General features: G+C 39.6%; 1 long non-coding RNA gene across 1 annotated transcript; it reads right to left on the reverse strand.

Annotated features, from left to right (window-relative positions):
- Positions 1–18,118: 18,118 nt before the first annotated feature.
- Positions 18,119–19,485, reverse strand: LOC147361325 (uncharacterized). The gene is made up of 2 exons (XR_015137570.1): positions 18,832–19,485; positions 18,119–18,431 (listed from the first exon to the last, which is right to left on the reverse strand). It is a non-coding gene; the product is annotated as an uncharacterized LOC147361325 (long non-coding RNA).
- Between the last annotated feature and the right edge of the window lie 4,077 nt (positions 19,486–23,562).

The raw sequence follows: 23,562 nt of genomic DNA on the forward strand, positions 1-23,562 counted from the left end.
GTAAAAAAAAAAAAAGAATGTAGACTGTCTCAGAAGGTAAGCACGGCCCCGGGTTAGCTTTGTTTTTGTTTTAATATAAATTTATTTATTTTAATTGGAGGTTAATTACTTTACAATATTGTATTGGTTTTGCCATACATTGACATGAATCCGCCATGGGTATACATGTGTTCCCCATCCTGAACCCCCGTCCCAACTCCCTCCCCATCACATCCATCTGGGTCATCCCAGTGCACTAGCCCCGAGCACCCTGTATCATGCATCGAACCTGGACTGGCGATTCGTTTCACATATGATAATATACATGTTTCAATGCCATTATGCCAAATCATCCCACCCTCGCCCTCTCCCACAGAGTCCAAAAGACTATTCTATACATCTGTATCTCTTTTGCTGTCTCACATACAGGGTTATCATTACCATCTTTCTAAATTCCATATATATGCGTTAGTATACTATATTGGTGATTTTCTTTCTGGCTTACTTCACTCTGTATAATAGGCTCTAGTTTCATCCACCTCATTAGAACTGATTTAAATGTATTCTTTTTAATGGCTGAGTAATACTCCATTGTGTATATGTACCACAGCTTTCTTATCCATTCGTCTGCTGATGAACATATAGGTTGCTTCCATGACCTGGCTATTATAAACAGTGCTGCGATGAACATTGGGGTACACGCGTCTCTTTCAATTCTGGTTTCCTCAGCGTGTATGCCCAGCAGTGGGATTGCTGGGTCGTATGGCAGTACAATTTCCAGTTTTTTAAGGAATCTCCACACTGTTCTCCATAGTGGCTGTACTAGTTTGCATTCCCACCAACAGTGTAAGAGGGTTCCCTTTTCTCCACACCTTCTCCAGCATTTATTGCTTGTAGACTTTTGGATCGCAGCCATTCTGACTGGTGTGAAATGATACCTCATTAAGGTTTTGATTTGTATTGCTCTGATAATGAGTGATGTTGAGCATCTTTTCATGTGTTTGTTGGCCATCTGTATGTCTTCTTTGGAGAAATGTTACCGTTGGTAGCTTGATAGGGATTGCATTGATTCTATAGATTGCTTTGGGTAGTATACTCATTTTCACTATATTGATTCTTCCGATCCATAAACATGGTATATTTCCCCATCTATTAGTGTCCTCTTTGATTTATTTCAGCAGTGTTTTATAGTTTGCTATATATAGGTCTTTTGTTTCTTTAGGTAGATATATTCCTAAGTATTTTACTCTTTCTGTTGCAATGGTGAATGGAATTGTTTCCTTAATTTCTCTATTTTCTCATTATTAGTGTATAGGAATGCAAGGGATTTCTGAGTGGTAATTGTATATCCTGCAACTTTAATATATTCATTGATTAGCTCTAGTAATTTTCTGGTAGAGTCTTTAGGGTTTTCTATGTAGAGGATCATGTCATCAGCAAACAATGAGAATTTTCCTTCTTTTTTTTCCAATTTGGATTCCTTTTATTTCTTTTTCTGCTCTGATTGCTGTGGCCAAAACTCCAAAACTATGTTGAATACTAGTGGTGAGAGTGGGCACCTTTGTCTTGTTCCTGACTTTAGGGGAAATGCTTTTAATTTTTCACCATTGAGGATAATGTTTGCTGTGGGTTTGTCATATATAGCTTCTTTATGTTGAGGTATGTTCCTTCTATTCCTGCTTTTTGGAGAGTTTTTATCATAAATGGATGTTGAATTTTGTCAAACGCTTTCTTTGAATCTATTGATAATCATATGGTTTTTATTTTTCAATTTGTTAATGTGGTGTAATACATTGATTTGTGGATATTGAAGAATCCTTTCATCCCTGGGATAAAGCCCACTTGATCATGATGTATGATCTTTTTAATATGTTGTTGAATTCTGTTTGCTAGAATTTTGTTAAGGATTTTTGAATCTATGTTCATCAGTGATATTGGCCTGTAGTTTTCTTTCTTTCTTTCTTTCTTTCTTTCTTTCTTTGTATCATCTTTGTCAGGTTTTGGTATTAGGGTGATGGTGGCCTCATAGAATGAGTTTGGAAGTTTACCTTCTTCTGCAATTTTCTGGAAGAGTTTGAGTAGGATAGGTGTTAGCTCTTCTCTCAATTTTTGGTAGAATTCAGCTGTGAAGCTGAATGGTCCTGGCTTTTGTTTGCTGGAAGATTTCTGATTATACTTTCAATTTCCATGCTTGTGATGGGTCTGTTAAGATTTTCTATTTCTTCCTGGTCCAGTTTTGGAAAGTTGTACTTTTCTAAGAATTTGTCCATTTCTTCCAAGTTGTCCATTTTATTGGCGTGTAGTTGCTGATAGTAGTCTCTTATAATCCTTTGCATTTCTATGTTGTCTGTTGTGATCTCTCCATTTTCATTTCTAATTTGATTGATTTGATTTTTCTCCCTTTGTTTCTTGATGGGTCTGGCTAATGGTTTGTCAGTTTTATTTATCCTCTCAAAGAACCAGCTTTTGGCTTTGTTGATTTTTGCTATGGTCTCTTTTGTTTGTTTTGCATTTATTTCTGCCCTAGTTTTTAAGATTTCTTTCCTTCTACTAACACTGGTGTTCTTCATTTCTTCCTTTTCTAGTTGCTTTAGGTGTAGAGTTAGGTTATTTATTTGACTTGTTTCTTGTTTCTTGAGGTATGCCTGTATTGCTACGAACCTTCTCCTTAGCACTGCTTTTACAGTGCCCCACAGGTTTTAGGTTGTTGTGTTTTCATTTTCATTTGTTTCTATGCATACTTTGATTTATTTTTTGAATTCTTCTGTGATTTGTTGGTATTCAGCAGCATGTTGTTCAGCCTCCATATGTTGGAATTTTTAACAGTTTTCTCCTGTAGTTGAGATCTAATCTTACTGCATTGTGGTCAGAAAAGATGCTTGGAATGATTTCAATTTTTTTGAATTTACCAAGGCTAGATTTATGGCCCAGGATGAGATCTATCCTGGAGAAGGTTCCGTGTGCACTTGAGAAAAAGGTGAAATTCATTGTTTGGGGTGAAATTTCCTATAGATATCAATTAGGTCTAATTGGTCTATTGTATCATTTAAAGTTTGTGTTTCCTTGTTAATTTTCTGTTTAGTTGATCTATCCATAGGTGTGAGTGGGGTATTAAAGTCTCCCACTATTATTGTATTATTGTTAATTTCCCCTTTCATACTTGTTAGCATTTGTCTTACATATTGTGGTACTCCTATGTTGGATGCATATATATTGATAATTGTTATATCTTCTTCTTGGATTGATCCTTTGATCATTATGTAGTGACCATCTTTGTCTCTTTTCACAGCCTTTGTTTTAAAGTCTATTTTATGTGATATGAGTATTGCTACTCCTGCTTTCTTTTGGTCTCTATTTGCATGGAATATATTTTTTCCAGCCCTTCACTTTCAGTCTGTATGTGTCCCTTGTTTTGAGGTGGGTCTCTTGTAGACAACATATGAAGGGGTCTTGTTTTTGTATCCATTCAGCCAGTTTTTGTCTTTTGGTTGGGGCATTCAACCCACTTACATTTAAGGTAATTATTGATAAGTATGATCCCGTTGCCATTTACTTTGTTGTTTTGGGTTCGAGTTTATACACCCTTTCTGTGTTTCCTGTCTAGAGAAGATTCTTTAGCATTTGTTAGAGAGCTAGTTTGGTGGTGCTGAATTCTCTCAGCTTTTGCTTGTCTGTAAAGCTTTTGATTTCTCCTTCATATTTGAATGAGATCCTTGCTGGGTACAGTAATCTGGGCTGTAGGTTATTTTCTTTCATCACTTTAAGTATGTCCTGCCATCCCCTCCTGGCCTGAAGAGTTTCTATTGAAAGATCAGTTGTTATCCTTATGGGAATCCCCTTGTGTGTTATTTGTTGTTTTTCCCTTGCTGCTTTTAATATTTGTGCTTTGTGTTTCATCTTTGTTAACTGGATTAATATGTGTCTTGGGATGTTTCACCTTGGGTTTATCCTGTTTGGGACTCTCTGGGTTTCTTGGACTTGGGTAATTGACTATTTCCTTCCCCATTTTAGGGAGGTTTTCAACTATTATCTCTTCAAGTATTTTCTCATGGTCTTTCTTTTTGTCTTCTTATTCTGGGACTCCTGTGATTCGAATGTTGGGGCGTTTAACATTGTCCCAGAGGTCTCTGAGATTGTCATTTCTTTTTATTCGTTTTTCTTTTTTCTTCTCTGTTTCATTTATTGCTACCATTATACCTCCTACTTCACTTATCCTGTCTTCTGCCTCTGTTATTCTACTGTTGGTTCCCTCCAGAGTGTTTTTGATCTCATTTATTGCATTATTCATTATATATTGACTCTTTTTTATTTCTTCTAGGTCCTTGTTAAACCTTTCTTGCATCTTTTTGATCCTTGTCTCCAGGCTATTTAGCTGTAACCCCATTTTGTTTTCAAGATTTTGGATCATTTTCACTATCACTATTTGGAATTCTTTATCAGGTAGATTCCCTATCTCTTCCTCTTGTTTGGTTTGGTGGGCATTTATCCTGTTCCTTTACCTGCTGGGTATTCCTCTGCCTTTTTATCTTGTTTAGATTGTTGTGTTTGGGGCGGTCTTTCTGTATTCTGGCGGTTTGTGGAGTTCTCTTTATTGTGGAGTTTCCTCGTTGTGGGTGGGGTTGGACAGGTGGCTTGTCAAGGTTTCCTAGATAGGGAAGCTTGTTCGGTGTTCTGGTGGGTGGAGCTGGATTTCTTCTCTCTGGAGTGCAATGAATGAAGTGTCCAGTAATGAGTTATGAGATGTCAGTGGGTTTGGAGTGACTTTAGGCAGCCTGTATATTGAATCTCAGGGCTATGTTCCTGTGTTGCTGGAGAATTTGTGTGGTATGTCTTGCTCTGGAACTTGTTGGCCCTTGGGTGGTGCTTGGTTTCACTGTAAGTATGGAGGCATTTGTTGAGCTCCTATCAATTAACGTTCCCTGGAGTCAGAAGTTCTCTGGTGTTCTCAGGATTTGGACTCAAGCCTCTGCCTCTGGTTTTCAGTCTTATTCTTACAGTAGTCTCAAGACTTCTCCATCTATACTTCACTTTCAGATAGTTCCTTGATCCAGCTTATATTTCTCAAGATCTATAGGCCCCTTCCTATGTGGTCAGTGCTAACTACAGGGTTTTAATCTATTGCACCTGTCACTTCCAAGGTGGTTCCCTCTGTTTTAGCTTCTTCTGTTTGCTGGTCTCTTCAGTGTCTAATTTCCACCCTGACACAGGGGGGCGGTGCTGGGCACTTTTTTAGGCTCACTTGCTCTATCGTGCTGTGGGGAGGGAGGAACACTGTAAACAAATAGCACTGGCGTCTGTGGGGAGTGCTCCCAGTATCTCGGCCACACTGGGTTTGCCCCTGCTCACAGCAAGTGTACTTTCCCTGTCTACACTGCTTAGGCTCTAGGTTGCTCTGCCAGGAACTGTCTGAGGCCAACCCTGGGTTGTATGCACTTCCCAGGTCTAAGCCACTCATGTTCACGTACTCGAGTACTCCACAAAGGCACAGACTTGATTGGGCCTGTGTTTTGTGCCCTTCCCAGGTCCGAGCAGCTCAGGTGACCAGGTGTTTGGCAAGCACGATTGCTATGACTTATCGCCTCCCCTGTCCCTGCTGCTCAGTTTTCTGGGTGTACAACTGGTGCACCTTCTCAGGCGGATGTCAACCGTCCAGAATCCCAAGAAGTCTTGGTTAGCAACAAAGGCTGCTTGCTGTTTGGTAGATTATGCCTTTCTGGGCTACGATTGCCCCCTTCTGGCTCTGGCTGCCCTCACCTGCCTGTCTCCGCTGGGGGATGGGCCGGTCTGCAGATGGCTATTTCTGCTCAGTCCTTTGTTCTGTGAGCGGGCCTGGCAGTGTCTTAGGTTAGGGCTTTTTGTGGGGTAGGTATCCCACAGTCTGGTTTGCTATCTCAAGTTAGTTCCCTCAGATTGCCCTTGGGGCATTCAGGCCCAGTCCTTACTCTAAGCAATGCAGCCCGTGCCTCCCTGCACAGTGTCCGCTTGTTAGTGGCGGATGCAGGTGTCTGTGCTGCTTTTCCGCTGGGAGTTACCATTGGGCACGTAATCTGTGGGTTTTAATTATTTATTTTTCCTCCCGGTTATGTTGCCCTCTGAGGTTCCAAGGCTCGCTACAGACTCACCAGTGAGTGTTTCCTGGTGTTTGGAAACTTCTCTCTTTTTTAAGACTCCCTTCCCAGGCCGGATCTCTGTTCCTACCTCTTTTGTCTCTCTTTTTATCTTTTATGTTTTTTCCTACCTCCTTTTGAAGACAATGGGCTGCTTTCTAGGTGCCTGATGTCTTCTGCCAGCATTCAGAAGTTGTTTTGTGGAATTTACTCAGCGTCCGAATGTTCTTTTGATGAATTTGTGAGGGAGAAAGTGGTCTCCCCATCCTATTCCTCCGCCATCTTAGGACTGCCCCCCGCCTTAACTCTTATATATATATATCACTTGCAAATATCTTCTCCTATTCAGTAGAAGATAGTTTCTCATTTTATTGACAGTTTCCTTCACTGTGTAAAAGCTCTTTATTTGTTTTTTAAGTTTTTATTTATCGTTTTGGCCTCATCATGTGGCTTGTCATTGGACCACCAGAGAAGTCCCATGCGAAAACTCTTTAGTTTGATGTAGTCCCACTTGTTTCTTTTTGCCTTTTTCCCCTTGCCTGAGAAGACAAATCCAAAGAAAATTTCAAAATTGTTATATATATATATGTATACACACACACACACACACACACACATCAAAGAGTGTATTGCCTGTTTTCATCCAGAAGTTTTATATGGCTTAAGGTATCATGCTGCTGCTGCTGCTAAGTTGCTTCAGTCGTGTCTGACTCTGTGCAATCCCATAGACGGCAGCCCACCAGGCTCCCCCGTCCCTGAGATTCTCCAGGCAAGAACACTGGAGTGGGTTGCCATTTCCTTCTCCAATGCATGAAAGTGAAAAGTGAAAGTGAAGTCGCTCAGTTGTGTCCGACTCTTAGCGACCCCATGGACTGCAACCTACCAGGCTCCTCCATCCGTGGGATTTTTCAGGCAAGAGTACTGGAGTGGGGTGCCATTGCCTTCTCCATACTTAAGTCTTTAACCCATTCATTTATTTTTAATTCATTTCTTTTTTTTATACAGCATGAGAAAGTAGTCCATTTTGATTCTTCTGCATGTAGCTATCTAGTTTTCCCAACACCATTTGTTGATGAAGCTGTCTTACCAAATGCATACTCTTGCCTCTCTTGTCACAGATGTATGTTTATCTCTGGGCTCTCTATTCTGTTGCATTGATCTGTATGCCCGTTATGTGTCAGTTCCATACTGTTTTGATTGGAATAGCTTTATGTATAGTTTGAAATCAAGAAGTGGGATATCTTTAGCTTTGTTCTTGCTTCTGAATATTGTTTTGACTTCTGAGATCTTTTGTGTTTTCATAAAAATTTTAGAATTATTTGTTCTAGTCCTGTGAGAAATGTTATTGGTATTTTGACAGAGACTGCACTGAATCTGTAGACTGCCTTGAGTAGTATGGTCATTTTAACAGTATTAATTCCTCCATTCCATGAGCAGGCTGTATTTGTCCATCCCTTATAATGTGAATGTTACTACACTTGATGTTGCCCTAGAAGTCAAACTTCCCTCATTTTTTTTTTTTTTTTTTTGGTGATGTTAAACTGATTCAAAAATTTATTCTTTCCCACCTATTTTGGGTCTTTTTTTGATGTATATATGCAAGAGAAATTGCTTGTGAATATTTGTCTAAAATTTTGAACACTGTTGGAATTTAATTGTTCTGACATATTTGTCAGTTTTACTTCTACACTTTTAAAAAATATATTTATTTTTTAAGTGATTGATATCTTTACAAAGTTGGTTTGATTTGTCATACAGCAACATGAATAAATCATAGGTGTACATGTGTCCCCTCCTTCTTGACTTTCCCTCCCACCTCTTGCCCTTTTCCACTCGACTAGGTCATTACAGATCCCCAGTCTAATTTCCCCAAGTAATACAGCAAATTTCCATTGGTTATCTATTTACATGTTCTATGCTGTGAATGGGTTCATCAGTACCATTTTCTAGATTTCACATATATGTGTTAATATACTATATTTGTTTTTCTCTTTTTGACTTATTTCATTCTCTGTAATAGGCTCTAGGTTCATCTCCTTCATTAGAACTGTCTCAAATGCATTCCTTTTAATGTCTGAGTATTATTCCATCATATATATGTACCATAGGTTCTTTATCTATTCAACAGTCGATGGACACCTATGTTGCTTTCATGTCCAAGCTATTGTGAATAGTGCTGCAAAGAACATTGGGGTGCATGTGCCTTTTTCAGTTTTGGTTTCTTCAGGATATATGTCTAGAAGTGGTATTGCTGTGTTGTATGATGGTTTTATTCCTAGTTTTTAAAGGAATCTCCATACTGTCTTCCATAGTGGCTGTATCAATTTACATTCCCACCAGCAATACAAGAGTGTTCCCTTTTCTCCACACCTTCTCCAGCACTTGTTTGTGGATTTTTGGTGATGGCCATTCTAACTGGTATGATGTGATATCTCATTGTAGTTTTGATTTGCATTGCTCTAATAACGAGTGATGTTGAATATATCTTTATGTGTTTATTAGCCATCCATATGTCTTCTTTGAAGAATGTCAGTTTGGGTCTATTGCCCACTTTTTGATTTTGTTGTTTCTTTTTCTAGTATTGAGTCATATGAACTGCTTGTATATTTTGGAAATTAATCCTTTGTCAGTTGTTTTATTTGCTATTATTTTCTCCCATTCTTGGAGAAGGAAACGTCAATCCACTCCAGTATTCATGCCTGGAAAATCCCATGGACCAAGGAGCCTGGTGGGTTACAATCCATGGGGTCTCAAAGAGTCAGACACGACTGAGCGACTTCTGTGTGTGTGTGTCTCCCATTCTAAGGGTTGTCTTTTCACCTTGTTTTAGCTTCCTTTGCTGTGCAAAAGCTTTCAAGTATAGTTAGATCCCACATATTTATTTTTGTTTTTATTTCCATTATTCTAGGAGGTGGATCATAGAGGATCTTATTATGGTTTATGTTATCGAGTGTTCTGCCTATGTGTTCCTCTAAGAGTTTTATAGTTTCTGGTTTTACACTTAGGTCTTTAATCTATTTTGAGTTTATCTTTATGTGTGGTGTTAGGAAGTGTTCTAATTTCATTCTTTTACATGTAGCTGTCCAGTTCTCCTAGCACTACTTATTGAATAGACTCTTTTTCTTGCATCCTTTCTCAAAGATAATATGTGCATAGGTGCGTGGGTTTATCTCTGGGCTTTCTACCTTGTTCCATTGGTCTATAGTTGTGTTTTTGTGCCAGTACCATACTGTCTTGATGACTGTAGCTTTGTAGTATAGTCTGAAATTAGGTAAATTGATTCCTGCAGCTCCATTCTTCTTTCTCAAGATTTCTTTGGCTACTTGGAGTCTTTTGTGTTTCCATACTAACTGAAATTTTTTGTTCTAGTTCTGTGAAAAATGCCATTGGTAATTTGATAGGGATTGCATTGAATCTGTAGATTGTGTTTGGTAGTACAGTCATTTTCACAACATTTATTCTTCCAACCCAGGATCATAAACTATCACTCCATCTGTTTATGTCATCTTTGATTTCTTTCATCAGTGTTTTATTGTTTTCTGTATACAGCTCTTTTGTCCCCTAGGTAAATTTATTCCTAGGTATTTTTATTCTTCGTGTTGCAATGGTAAATGGGATTGATTCCTTAATTTCTCCGACTTTTCATTATTAGTATAAAGGAATGAAAGTTCTTTCTGTGTATTGATTTTGTATCCTGCATGACTTTACTAAATTCACTGATTAGTTCTAGTAACTTTCTGATAGTTTCTTTAGGGTTTTCTATGTACAGTATCATGTCATCTGCAAAGAGTGAGTTTTACTTCTTCCTTTACAATCTGGATTCCTTCTATTTCTTTCTCTTCTGATTGCTGTAGCTAGGACTTGCAAAACTATGTTGAATAATAGTGGTGAGAATGGGCACCCTTGTCTTGTTCCTCATATTAGAGGGAATGTTTTCAGTTTCTCACCATTAAAAATAATGTTTGCTGTGTGTCTGTTGTATATGGCCTGTATTATGTTAAAGTAGGGCCCTTCTATGCCCATTTTTTAAGAGTTTTTATCATAAATGGGTGCTGAATTTTATCAAAAGGCTTTCATGCATCTATTGAAGTTATCACATGCTTTTTATCCTTCCACTTGTTAATATGGTGTATCACATTGATTGAACTGCATATATTGAAGAATCCTTGCAACCCTGGGATAAACCCAAGTTGATCATGGTATGATCTTTTTAAAGTGTTCTTGAATTCTGTTTGATAGAATTTTGTTGAGAATTTTTGCATCTATGTTCATCAGTGATATTGGTCTGTAATTTTTTTTCATGATATCTTTGTCTGGTTTTGATATCATGGTGATTGTGGCCTCATAGAATGACTTTGGAAGTGTACCTTCTCTGAAATTGTTTGGAAGAGTTTCAGAAGGATAGGCATTAGCTCTTCTCTAAATTGGATAGAATACACCTTTGAAGCCATCTGGCCCTGGGCTTTTGTTTTTAGGGAGATTTTTTTTTTTTTACCAGAGTTTTGATTTCAGTGTCTGTAACTGGCTTATTCATAATTGGGCTTCCCTCGTAGCTCAGTTGGTAAAGAATCTGCTTGCAATGCAGGAAGCCCAGGTTCAATCCCTGGGTCAGGAAGATCCCCTGGAGAAGGAAATGGCAACCCGCTCCAGTATTCTTGCCTCAAGAATCCCATGGACAGAGGAGTCTTTCAGGCTATTGTCCATGGAGTTGCAAGAATCAGACATGACTTAGCAACTAAATCACCACAGTCTTGGAAGGTTGAATTTTTCTAAGAATCTGTCCATTTCCTCTAGGTTGTCCATTTTATTAGCATAGAGTTGTTTGTAATAGTCTCTTATGATCCTTTGTATTTCTGTTGTAACCTCTCCTATTTCATTCCTAATTTTGTTGATTTCATTTTTCTCCCATTTTTTCTTGATGAGTCTGGCTAATAGTTTGTCAATTTTGTTTGTTTTCTCAAAGAACCAGCTTTTAGTTTTATGCATCTTCATTGTTTCCTTCATTTCTTTTTCATTTATTTCTGCTCTGACGTTTCTTTCCTTCTACTATCTGTTTTTTGTTTTTTGGTTGTTGTTGTTTGTTTGTTTTGTTTTGTTCTTTTTCCAGATGCTTTAGGTGTAGAGTCAGGTTGTCTGTTTGATGGTTTTCTTGTTTCTTGAGGTAGGATTGTATTGCTATAAACTTCCCTCTTAGAACTGCTTTTGCTGCATGCCATAGGTTTTGGGTCATAGTATTTTCATTGTCATTTGTTTTATTGGGATCTTTTTATTTCCCTTATTTCTTCAGTAACCTCTTCATTACTTAGAAACGTATTGTTTAATCTCCATGTGTTTGTGTTTTTTGCAGTTCCCGCCGCCCCCCACCCCTCCCCGCCCCGTAATTGATACCTAGTCTCATAGCACTTTGGTCAGAGAAGATGTTTGATAAATTTTAAATTTTCTTAAATTTACTAAGGCTTGATTTGTGACCCCAGATGTGGTCTATCCTGGAGAATGCTCCATGTGCACTTGAGAAGAAAGTGTATTCTTTTGCATGTGAATGGAAAGTCCTGAAGATATCAATTAGGTCCATTTGGCCTAATGTTTCATTTAAGGTTGTGTTTCCTTATTGATTTTCTCTTTTGATGATCTGTCCATTGGTGTAAGTGGGGTGTTGAAGTCCCCTAATATTATTGTGATACTGGCAATCTCCCATTTTATGTCTGTTTTTATTTGCTTTATGTATTGAGGTGATTCTGTGTTGGGTGTATACATATTTACAATTGTTATATCTTCTTCTTGGCTTGATCCCTTGATTATTATGTAGTGTCTTTATCTCTTGTAATATTATTTATTTTAAAGTCTGTTTTGTCTGAAATGAGAATTGTCACTTGGGCTTTCTTTTGATTTCCATTTGCATGGAATATCTTTTTCCACCCTTTTACTTTCAGTCTGTATATGTCTCTAGGTCTGAAGTGGGTCTCTTAGTAGACAGCATATATATAGGTCTTGTTTTTTATCCATTCAGCTGTCTGTGTCTTTGGTTGGAGCATTTAATCCATTTACATTGAAAGTAGTTTTTGATATATATTTCCTATTGGCATTTTCTTAATTGTTTTGGGTTTTTGTAGGTCTTTCCTTTCTCTTGTGTTTACTGTCTTTATAATTCCTTTTAGTATTTGCTGTAAAACTGGTTTGGTGGTGCTAAATTCTCTTAACTTTTGCATGTCTGTAAATCTTTTGATTTGTCCATCAGTTTTGAATGAGATCCTTGCTGGGTAGAGTAATCTTGGTTGTAGATTTTTTTTTTTTCTTTCAGTTCTTTAAATATGTCCTGCCATTCTCTTCTGGCCTGCAGAATTTCTGCTGAAAGATCAGCTGTTAATCGTATGGGTTTTCCCATGTATGTTACTTGTTACTTTTCCCTTTCTGCTTTTAATATTCTTTCCTTGTGTTTAATCTCTGTTAGCTTGATTAGTACGTATCTGAACATGTTTCTCCTTGGGTTTATCCTGTATGGAACTCTTTGCGCTTCTTGGACTTGATTATTTCCTTTCCCATGTTGGGGATGTTTTCAACTATGATTTCTTCAAAAATTGTCTCAGTGCCTTTCTTTTTCTCTTCCTCTGGGACACCTATAACTCATATATTGCTGCATTTAACATTGTCCCAGAGGTCTCTGAGGCTATCCTCAATTCTTTTCATTCTTTTTTCCTTTATTCTGCTCTTCATCAGTTATTTCCATCATTCCACCTTACAGTTCATTTATCCATTCTTCTGCCTCAGTTATTCTACTATGGGTTCCTTCTAGAGAGTTTTTAATTTCAGTATTGTGTTATTCATCTCTGGCAACCCACTCCAGTACTCTTGCCTGGAAAATCCCATGGACGGAGGATCCTGGTAGGCTGCAGTCCATGGGGTCGCTAGGAGTCAGGCACAACTAAGCAACTTCACATTCACTTTTTACTTTCATGCATTGGAGAAGGAAATGGCAACCCACTCCAGTGTTCTTGCCTGGAGAATCCCAGGGACAGAGGAACCTAGTGGGCTGCCGTCTATGGGGTCGCACAGAGTCGGACACAACTGAAGCGCCTTTGGCAGCAGCAGCAGCAGCATGTCCTTGTTAATTTCATTAACTGTGTTAATTGCTTCTTGCATTTTCTCTATTCTATTTTCAAGGCTTTGGAACATCTTTACTATCATTATTCTGAATTCTTTATCACGTAATTTCCTCTTTGTTTATTTGGCCTAGTGATTTTCTACTTTGTTCCTTCATTTGTGGTATATTTCTCTGTCTTTTCATTCCATTACCCCCCCCCCCCACCACCACCACCACCCCGACTTAATCCATTTGAGGTGTCCTTTTCCCAGGTTTACAGACTAGAAAACTGAGCCAGAACAGAGTTTCAACTGTGGAATATAGCAAAGAAAGTATAATAAACTAACATATATGGTGTAAAAAGTAGGAGAAAAAAAAAAAGCAAAGATAAACAGATGTTTGTGAAAAAGATTTATATATATTAAGGAATTCTTTACCATCTGAGCCCAGATGGTAAAGAATCTGCCTATAATGTGGGAGACCTGTGTTCAACCCTTGAGTTGGGAAGATCCCCCTAGAGAAGCTGCATAGCAACCCACTCCAGTATTCTGTCCTGGAGAATTCCATGGACAGAGGAGCCTGGCAGCCTACAGTCCATGGGGTTGCAAAGAGTCATACATGACTGAGCAACTAAGAACACAAACCGTAGGGAAAGAACAATAAGAAAAACAGTCAAGCAGAACAAAAACAAAATTTTAAAAGTCACAAGAAAAGGAAGAAAAACAATCTTTAAAGAAAGTTTTACAAAAGAGAGAGAGAGAAAAAAAAAGGAAAACTCCACAGCATTGCAAAAAGCCAATACAAAGGTATGTAGGGAGGATTAAAAGTGTGATTTAAAATAGAAAAAAGAAAAAGTTTCTCCAGGTCCTAGATCACATTTCTTAGTTTTGGTATCTGCCCTCTGTGAGTGGGGTTGGTCTAGTGTTTTGTGATGGTTTCCTCATTAGGGGGACTTGTGCCTGTGTTCTGGTCAATGGAGCTGGATCTTGTCTCTCTGAAGGGCAATGCAGTGTCCAGTAGAAGGTTTTGTTTGGGGTGTCTATAGGTTCAGTATGGCTTTGGGCAGCCCTCTCAGCTTTGGCAGTGATAGACACATCTATTTCCACAGCCATGTCAAAATAGCCCCTCAGCACATCTTCACTGTTGTCAGCCCCCTACGTCTCCCCAGGGTCTTTCCCAGAGCCTCCGCCCCCTGGTCTCACCCTATGCTGCAGGCCATAGCTTGCTAGCTAGAGGCTTCTATGTGGGTCTCTTGGTTCCCCTAGCCCACTCTGTATGCTGGAGGCTCCTGTGTGCTTCTCTTGGCACAGAGTCTGCCTTCTGCTCAGCGGAGACTTGTGTGCATATCTCTCAGCTCCCTGCTCCAACCCTCTTAGCAGGGCTAAGACTTGTGAGCTGTTCATGGGCTGAGAAGTGCAGCCCTCTCTGTATTTTGCCTTTTGGGCCCCCGATTTGCATGGCTCTCTAAGGTTCTGCAGCTTCCCCTTGTTCCTGCCTGTGAAGGATTTCCCAGTGCATGAACTTCACAACACTCTCCCTCCCTTGGGGCACAAGCTCCTGTCCTGAAATTCTCTCTAGGGCGCGCGTACTTTTTTAATGTCTTTATCTTTTCTCCTACCTCATTCCAGGGAGTTTAGCTTGCTTCTTTGGAAGCCTGGGGTCTTCTGCTGTCATTTAAGAGGTTGCTTTGTAGGAGCTGTTCCATATCTTGATAAGTTTTTGTATCTGTGGGGAGACTGGCCATCTTCATCTTACTCTCCTGCCATCTTCGTCTTACTCTCCTGCCATCTTCTTCTGACACTCTACTTCCCTTATTTTAAAAAATTCTTTTTTTTTTTTTTTCTATTAAGCTTGGGTAATTGTTACTACTTTCCCAGTTCATTGAGCCATTCCTCTATACCATCTAATCTACTGTTGATTTTTCTGCAGTGTATTTTTTATTTCAGGTGTTGGATCTTCAACTCTGTTTAAATTCTTTATATTTGTCACTTGTATATCCTTTCTTATTCCTCGTTCTTTGAACACCTTTATGACCATCACCTTGAAACCTTTATTAGTGACCTTATTTTAAGTAATATGTCAGGCCCTCTCTATGCACTGATTGTCAAACGTGGCAACAGGGGGATCCTAGAAGATTGATCTCTTGTGCCTGACTCAAGTCTTTATCTTGTGCCTGACTCAAGCCCTTCATTTCTCCCAGTGTTGGACCCTGTGGGTGCTGTGTGACCTTATTCCTGTCCACATCTTTCTTGGAACTAGCCCTGTGCTGCCACCCACCTGCTGTCTGCCAGGCACTCACTGGCACTAAACAACAGACAGTCCTGAGTATGTTTGAATCCCAGAGAGAAGGACCTGTCTCAGCATATGGAATCTATTCCTCAGGCTGAACACCTGCTCCTCTTGATTATACAATCTACTTCCAATTGTATGTAAGGCAGTCAGTTCAGTTGCAGTCGTGCCCAACTCTTTGCAATCCCATGGACTGCAGCAGACCAGGTCTCCCTGTCTATCACCAACTCTCAGAGTTTACTCAGACTCATGTTCATCGAGTTGGTGATGCCATCCAACCATCTCATCCTCTGTTGTCCCCTTCTCCTCCTGCCCCCAATACCTCCCAGCATCAGAGTCTTTTCCAATGAGTCAACTCTTCACATGAGGTGGCCAAAGTACTGGAGTTTCAGCTTTAGCATCATTCCTTCCAAAGAACACCCAGGGCTGATCTCCTTCAGAATGGACTGGTTGGATCTCCTTGCAGTCCAAGGGACTCTCAAGAGTCTTTGCCAACACCACAGTTCAAAAGCATCAATTCTTTGGCACTCAGCTTCCTTTATACTCCAACTCTCACATCCATACATGACTACTGGAAAAACCATAGCTTTGACTAGACGGACCTTTGTTGGCAAAATAACATCTCTGCTTTTTAATATACTGTCTAGGTTGGTCATAACTTTTCTTCCAAGGAGAAAGCGTCTTTTAATTTTATGGCTAGTGTCACCATCTGCAGTGATTTTGGGGCCCAAAAAACCAGTCTTTCACTGTTTCCCCATCTATTCTCTATGAAGTGATGGGACCAGATGCTGCGATCTTGGTTTTCTTAGCGTTAAGTTTTAAGCCAACTTTTTCAAGCTCCTCTTTTACTTTCATCAAGAAGCTCTTTAGTTCTTCTTCACTTTCAGCCATAAGGGTGGTGTCATCTGCATATCTGAGGTTATTGATATTTGTCCCAGCAATCTTGATTCCAGCTTGTGTTTCCTCCCAGCCCAGCGTTTCTCACGATGTACTCTGCATATAAGTTTAATAAGCAGGGTGACAATACACAGCCTTGATGTACTCCTTTCCTGATTTGAAACCAGTCTTTTGTTCCATGTCCAGTTCTAACTATTGCTTCCTGATCTGTATACAGATTTCTCAGGAGGCAGGCCAGGTGGTCTGGTATTTTATGTAAACTACTAGTTATGACCAACCTAGATAGAATATTAAAAAGCAGAGATATTACTTTGCCAACAAAGGTCTGTCTAGTCAAGGCTATGGTTTTTCCAGTGGTCATGTATGGATGTGAGAGTTGGACTGTGAAGAAAGCTGAGCACTGAAGAATTGATGCTTTTGAACTGTGGTGTTGGAGAAGACTCTTGAGAGTCCCTTGGACTGCAAGGAGATCCAATCAGTCCATGAGTTTGGATGAACTCTGGGAGTTGGTGATGGACAGGGAGGCCTGGCATGCCGCAATTCATGGGGTTGCAAAGAGTCGGACATGACTGAGTGACTGAACTGAACTGAACTGATGCACCAAATTCAAGGTTTCCACAATTTTAACCATAGATGTGTCCTCTTTCCTATTCCTTTAAAATCATTTCTGATGTCTCTGGCCCTGTCTTATCCCTTATGCAAGCATATTATGCTATCTTCAGCTCAGTTCAGTCAGTTGTGTCTCTTTGCCACCCCATGGACTGCAGCACGCCAGGCTTCCCTGTCTATCACCAACTCCTGGAGCTTGTTCAAACTCATGTCCATCGAGTCAGTGATGCCATCCAACCATCTCATCCTCTGTGAGAGAGTCGATTCCTAGACAGGTTGATAAGAAGTCTGTTGTCCCTGAGGAGAATGGGGTCTGGGGCTGGTCTTGGGCTCTCAAGGAGGACAAACTTTTTTTTCTTTAAGCCCAGAGCTAATAATCACACAACAAAACAACTCAGCTTAAACTCTGTACTAAGGATTATATAACAATGTATCCTGCTTGAGGACATGTTTCTCCTTCTTGAGAATCTTCTGACTAATCCTGTTATTTTCAAATGTAAATTGTGGGAGTGGGTCTAGAAAGATCTTGACAACCTTGAGACATTCTTTTGATTTCCTGTAATAACTAATTGAAAACGTATACAGCTCCCTTGCTAACACACTAGCGAGTGGGCATTCTCAGTCCCCTTCTGATGTCTATGTCAGAAGCTTTCTCTGTCCCTTGTTCACTTTAATAAAACTCTGCTACACAAGAGGTCTTGAGTGATCAAGCCTGGTCCCTGGTCCTGAAGCAGAATCTTATGCAGAGAGCATGAATCTGATGTCATTCACCATAAGCTAGCATCTGTGGTCCCCTTCTCCTCCTGCCTACAATCTTTCCCAGCATCAGGGTCTTTTTCTAAGGAGTCATAAGGGTCTTTTCTTTGCATCACATGCCCAAAATTTGCTATTTTATTGAAGATAAACTTCTATAGCATTTCACCTGAAGAATTTTTTGATATTTTAAAAAAACACATAAATAAATGTGACTTCCACGTATTAAACTACCCGTGTAGTTATCCAGGTGACAAAGCTAGGATAATAGCAAGATTTCTTCCCCCTAACACAAAACCTGGTTTATTGCAGTATTTTTCATCTTAGTAAATGATATTACCATCCTTTCAGTTGCTTTGGAAAGATAAAACGTGAGTTAGAAAAGAGTGATGAAATTTTTACACAGTTTACTTTTGAAAAATAGCATAATTTATCTACCAAAAATGGGACTACAGACAGGGCCTACTAAAGGTCCTCTACATCATGCACTGACACCCCAGCTTGCTCAAACATGGGGCAAGGTCTTGTTTTCCTGTACATTCCAGTGACAGGTCAGTGCTGGGAAGTCTGATGGCCGCTCCAGCCTGGTCATGGAAGCACCCCTCTTAGCACCCGTCAGTCATATTTTCCTTCTTTGCTCCATCCATGTTTACTCCTTGTGGGCAGTGGGGTTAGCCATGATGAGTAGAGTCACAAAGAAAGGCCTTTGAGAGATGAATCTATATAAAAATAGTAGAGAATCACATAATGCCAGGCAGGGGGGCAGGGGTTGTCATCATGGCCTAAACCTGGATGGTCCAGTGAACGACAAACCATTTAATGTGACAGAAACAGTGTCTTCACTCTTAGTCCTGTGAAGCTAGAAGTGAAAAGAAAGAGAGAGAAGAAAAGAAAGAATGAAGGAGGGAGGAAATGTTGGAGGGAGGGAGGGAGGAAGGAATCCTTTGGCCAAAACAACTGACAAAATTTACTACTTTGCTTTGAAGGAGTGCTTCTTAGGAATCTCTTGGAGCCTGTTACCTCTCCGTTTTCTTCAGTTAGGCCACAGTTATTTCTGTAGAATCTTAATAAGTGGAGTGGGCATAGGGTGGGGAAAAGTGGTTATCAGTGCTAACTGACCTTCAGGTCAGGTCTGCTCTGGAGATCTGCTGTGGAGAAGTAGCCAAAGTATGGAGACAACTTCAGGTGCTTCCCTGTATCTAGAGGACTTTCTTCAGAAACAAATGTCCATGGCTCAGGGGTGAAAAACATTTTTAAAATTAACATTTTGCAAAGCAGAATTGAAAGGTAAAATATTAAGACTAAAAATTGATAATTATTAGAAGTCTAGCAAAAGTAAAAGTCAATGAAATACATTTAAGAAAGGAAGTTGATAATAAAGAAAAGGAACATAATAAATAAAATAATAAATAAACAAACAAATAAATAAATAATAAACAAATAAATAAACAAATAAACAAATAAAATAATAAATAAATAAACATAATAAATAAAATAAAAGGAGCTACACCTAGAGCTTGGGGAGATTTGAGATCATGCTGGTCTTATTTACAGCATAGCACCTAGAACACAGTTAGTACTCTGTACATATTTACCGAGTAATTTTTGAATTATAAATAGAACCACTTTTTGAAAGGAAAAAAACTCTAAGAACTTGAGCTAAGAGTATAAACACGAAAAGTCAAAGAAAAGTAAGATTTTAAACAAGAGGAAGAGAGAAAAGGAAGGAGCAGAACGAGTGAGGTGGGGGAGAGGAAGAGGCCACGAAAGGGGAAGGGATGGCTTTGCCATGGAACTGGGAGCAAACAATGCAAATGAACGTCACACGTCATGGCGATGACAAACTGTGAAGCAAACCTAAGGGGCTGATTAACTTGACAGAATATAACCATAACAAAAACCAAACCAAAACAAAAACAAAGAGTAAGAAGGGAAAAGGGGGAAGTCCTAGAGTTGTGAAGATGACAAAGATAACGAATGAAAAATACTTACCACCATGCTCTTAGAACTTCACCAAACTAGTAATTAATTATTGCACATCTAGGCCTACAGCTGCCCTTAGTAACAGAAAGTCATGGCGGAGCTTAGTTTTTACTTGGTCAGTACATCTTGCTGTCACCTTCAGTGCTCCAGCAGCCTCCAGGGCAGATAGGTTGGCCTCATTTGCCTTCCAACCTAAACTTTTCCTTGATGCCTTCAGGTCAAATTATATATGTCACATACTATCTATCGCACAGAACTATCCTCAGGGATTGTTACCATGACAATCACTAGGCAACACTAGTGCCATCCACTTTAGAGACTCTTCTATGTTTAGCACTGTCCTAGGGACTACTGTCCTCATCTACCAATAAGAAAGTAGAGAGAATCAGTCCTTTAAGCCACTCTCAGACCTCGGTTTACATTCTTCTGCCTTTTCCTTTACTGGCTAACTTATTAGTGGTCAAACATGGCCCTTCCTCTGGTTTTTAACCCAGGATATGCATTAGAATTACTTGGAGATCTTTTTTAAGAAAGCAACCAATGCCCGGGCCACTCCACTTCTTGTTATGAAGCATAGGGATGGTTAAAAAAAAAATAAGAAACAGGAGGAGGAGCTAAGATGGCAGAGGAGTAGGACGGGGAGAACACTTTCTCCCTCACAAATTCATCAAAAGAACATTTAAACGCCGAGTAAATTCCACAAAACAACTTCTGAATGCCGGCAGAGGACATCAGGCACCCAGAAAAGCAACCCAAGTCTTCGAAAGGAGGTAGGAAAAAACATAAAAGAAAAAAAAAGGGACAAAAGAGGGAGGGACGGAGTTCCGTCCGGGGAAGGGAGTCTTAAAAAGAGAGAAGTTTCCAAACACCAGGAAACCTTCTCACTGCTGAATCTGTGCCGAGCCTTGGAAGCACAGAGGGCAACATAACAGGGAGGAAAAATAAACAATTAAAACCCGCACACTGCGAGCCCTATGGTAATTCCCCCAGCGGAGAAGCAGCGCAGACGCCTGCATCCGCCATTAGCAAGTGGGGGCTGGGCAGGGGGGAGGTGCGGCGCGGGCTGCATCACAAGAATCTGGCCTGAATACCCCAAGCGCTATCTGAGCGAAATAATTTGGGCTAGCAAACCAGACTGTGGGATATCTACCACGCGAAAAGCCAGACCTAACCTATGACACCGCCAGGCCCATGCACGGAACAAAGGACTGAACAGAGATAGCCGGCGGCAGACCATCCCCCTCCAGTGATAGGCAGCCAGAGCCGGAAGGGGACAATCGCAGCCCCAGAGAGACATTATCTATAAAATTGTAAGCAGGCTTCTTTGCTAACTAAAACTTCTTGGGGGTCTGGACGGTCAACATCTGCCTGAGAAGGTGTGCCGGTGCACACCTAGATAACCGAGTGGCGGGGAGGCGATAAGTCGCAGCAATCGCACGCACCAAACATCTCATCACCTGAGCTGCTCGAATCTGGGAAGGGCACAAAACGCAGGCCCAACCAAGAGTCTGCGCCCCTGAGGAGTACCCGAGTGCCTGAACCTGAGCGGCTTGGACCTGGGAAGTACAGGCAGGCCAGGGCCGGCCACGGATGGTTCCCAGCGGAGCAACCTAGAGCCTGAGCAGTGTGGGTAGAGAGGCTACACGCGCCGTGAACGGGGGGCAGACCCAGTGTGGCTGAGGCACTGCGAGCACACGCCAGGGTTATTTGTTTGCAGCATCCCTCCCTACCTCCCCTCAGCGCGACTGAACAAGTGAGCCTTAAAAAAAAAAAAAAGTGTCCTCCACCGTACCCTTTGTATCAGGGCGGAAACCAGACACTGAAGAGACCAGCAAACAGAAGAAGCTATAACAGAGGGAACCGCCTTGGAAGCTACAGGCAATAGATTAAAACCCTGTGGTTACTACCAACTACATAGGAAGGGGCCTATAGATCTTAAGAAATATAAGTCAGACCAAGGAACTAGCCAACAATGAACTGAACCCACAATACTCACAACAAAACCGGAGAAAGTCCTAGATATATTTTTACTATTTGTACGATCATTCTTTCTTTTTTTTTTTTTAATTAAAAAAAAAAATTTAAGTCCTCTATTATTCCTTTAATTTCCGCTTTTATAACCGATTACTTTGCAAAAAAAAAAAAAAAAGACCCTTTTTTTTTTAAAGCAAACTTCATATATATATATATTTTTATAATTTTTGACCTTTTTTTTTTCTTCCTTCTTTTCTTTAACATTGTATTTTTGAAATTCCAAACTCTACTCTAGATTTTTAATTTTAGCTTTTTGGTATTTGTTATCAATTTTGTACCTATAGTTTTTTTGTTTTTTTTTTTTAATAATTTCTGTGACCCTTTTTTATTTTTTCTTATTCTTTTTCTCTGTTTCTTTTTCTTCTTCTTTTAAATAACATTGTATATCTGAAATTCCAAACTCTACTCTAGATTTTTAATTTATGCTTTTTGGTATTTGTTATCAATTTTGTACCTATAGTTTTTTTTTTTTTTATATAATTTCTGTGTCCCTTTTTTATTTTTTCTTATTCTTTTTCTCTGTTTCTTTCTCTTCTTCTTTTAAATAACATTGTATATCTGAAATTCCAAACTCTACTCTAGATTTTTAATTTATGCTTTTTGGTATTTGTTATCAATTTTGTACCTATAGTTTTTTTTTTTTTTTTAAATAATTTCTGTGACCCTTTTTTATTTTTTCTTATTCTTTTTCTCTGTTTCTTTTTCTTTTTCTTTTAAATAACATTGTATATCTGAAATTCCAAACTCTACTCTAGATTTTTAATTTATGCTTTTTGGTATTTGTTATCAATTTTGTACCTGTATTTTTTTTTTTTTATATATATACTTTAGGCGACTTTGTTCTTGTTTGTTTTTTTTTTTTCTCTTTCTTTTTCTTCTTCTTTTTTTAACATTGTATTTTTGAAAATCCAAACTCTACTCTAGATTTTTAACTTTTGCTTTTTGGTATTAGTTATCAATTTTGTACCTATATTTTCTTCATAATTTTCGCGACCTTGTTTGTTTTTGTTTGTTCATTTTTTTCTCTCTTTTCCTTCTTCTTTTCTTTAACATCGTATTTTTGAAATTCCAAACGCTACTCTAGATTTTAAATTTTTGCTTTTATGTATTTGTTACCAATTTTGTACCTTTAAGAACCCAATCTTCAGTACCCATTTTTCACTAGGGAGCGAGAATACTGGCTTAACTGCTCTCTCTCCCTTTGGACTCTCCTTTTTCTCCACCAGGTCGCCTGTGTCTCCTCCCTAACCCCTCTGTACTCTACCCAACTCTGTGAATTTCTGTGTGTTCCAGATGGTGGAGAATACTTAGGGAACTGATTACTGGCTGGATCTGTCTCCCTCCTTTTCATTCCCCCCATTTATCCTCCTGGCCACCTCTGCCACCTTCGTCCTTCTTCTCTTCTCTGTATAACTCTGTGAACAACTCTGAGCGGTCCAGTTGTGGAGTGCACATAAGGAAGAGATTACTGAATATCCCACTCTCTCCTCTATTGATTCCACCTCATCTCAATCGGGTCACCTCTAACTCCCTCCTCACTCTTCTCTTCTCCATATAACGCTGTAAACCTCTCTGGGTGCAACAAGTTTCAGGGCAAGACATACCAAGCAAATTCTCCAGCAGCAAGGAACACAGCCCTGAGATCCAAGATACAGGCAGCCCAAAGTCACCCCAAAACCATAGACATCCCATAACTCATTACTGGACATTTCACTGCACTCCAGAGAGAAGAAATACAGCTCCACCCACCAGAACACCGACACAAGCTTCCCTAACCAAGAAACCTTGACAAGCCACCTGTACAAACCCACACAGAGCGAGGAAACCCCACAA

Source organism: Bos grunniens, chromosome 12, assembly GCF_055505025.1.
Source record: "Bos grunniens cultivar Pamir isolate PY7600 chromosome 12, Bosgru_T2T1.0, whole genome shotgun sequence".
Taxonomy (NCBI): domain Eukaryota; kingdom Metazoa; phylum Chordata; class Mammalia; order Artiodactyla; family Bovidae; genus Bos; species Bos grunniens.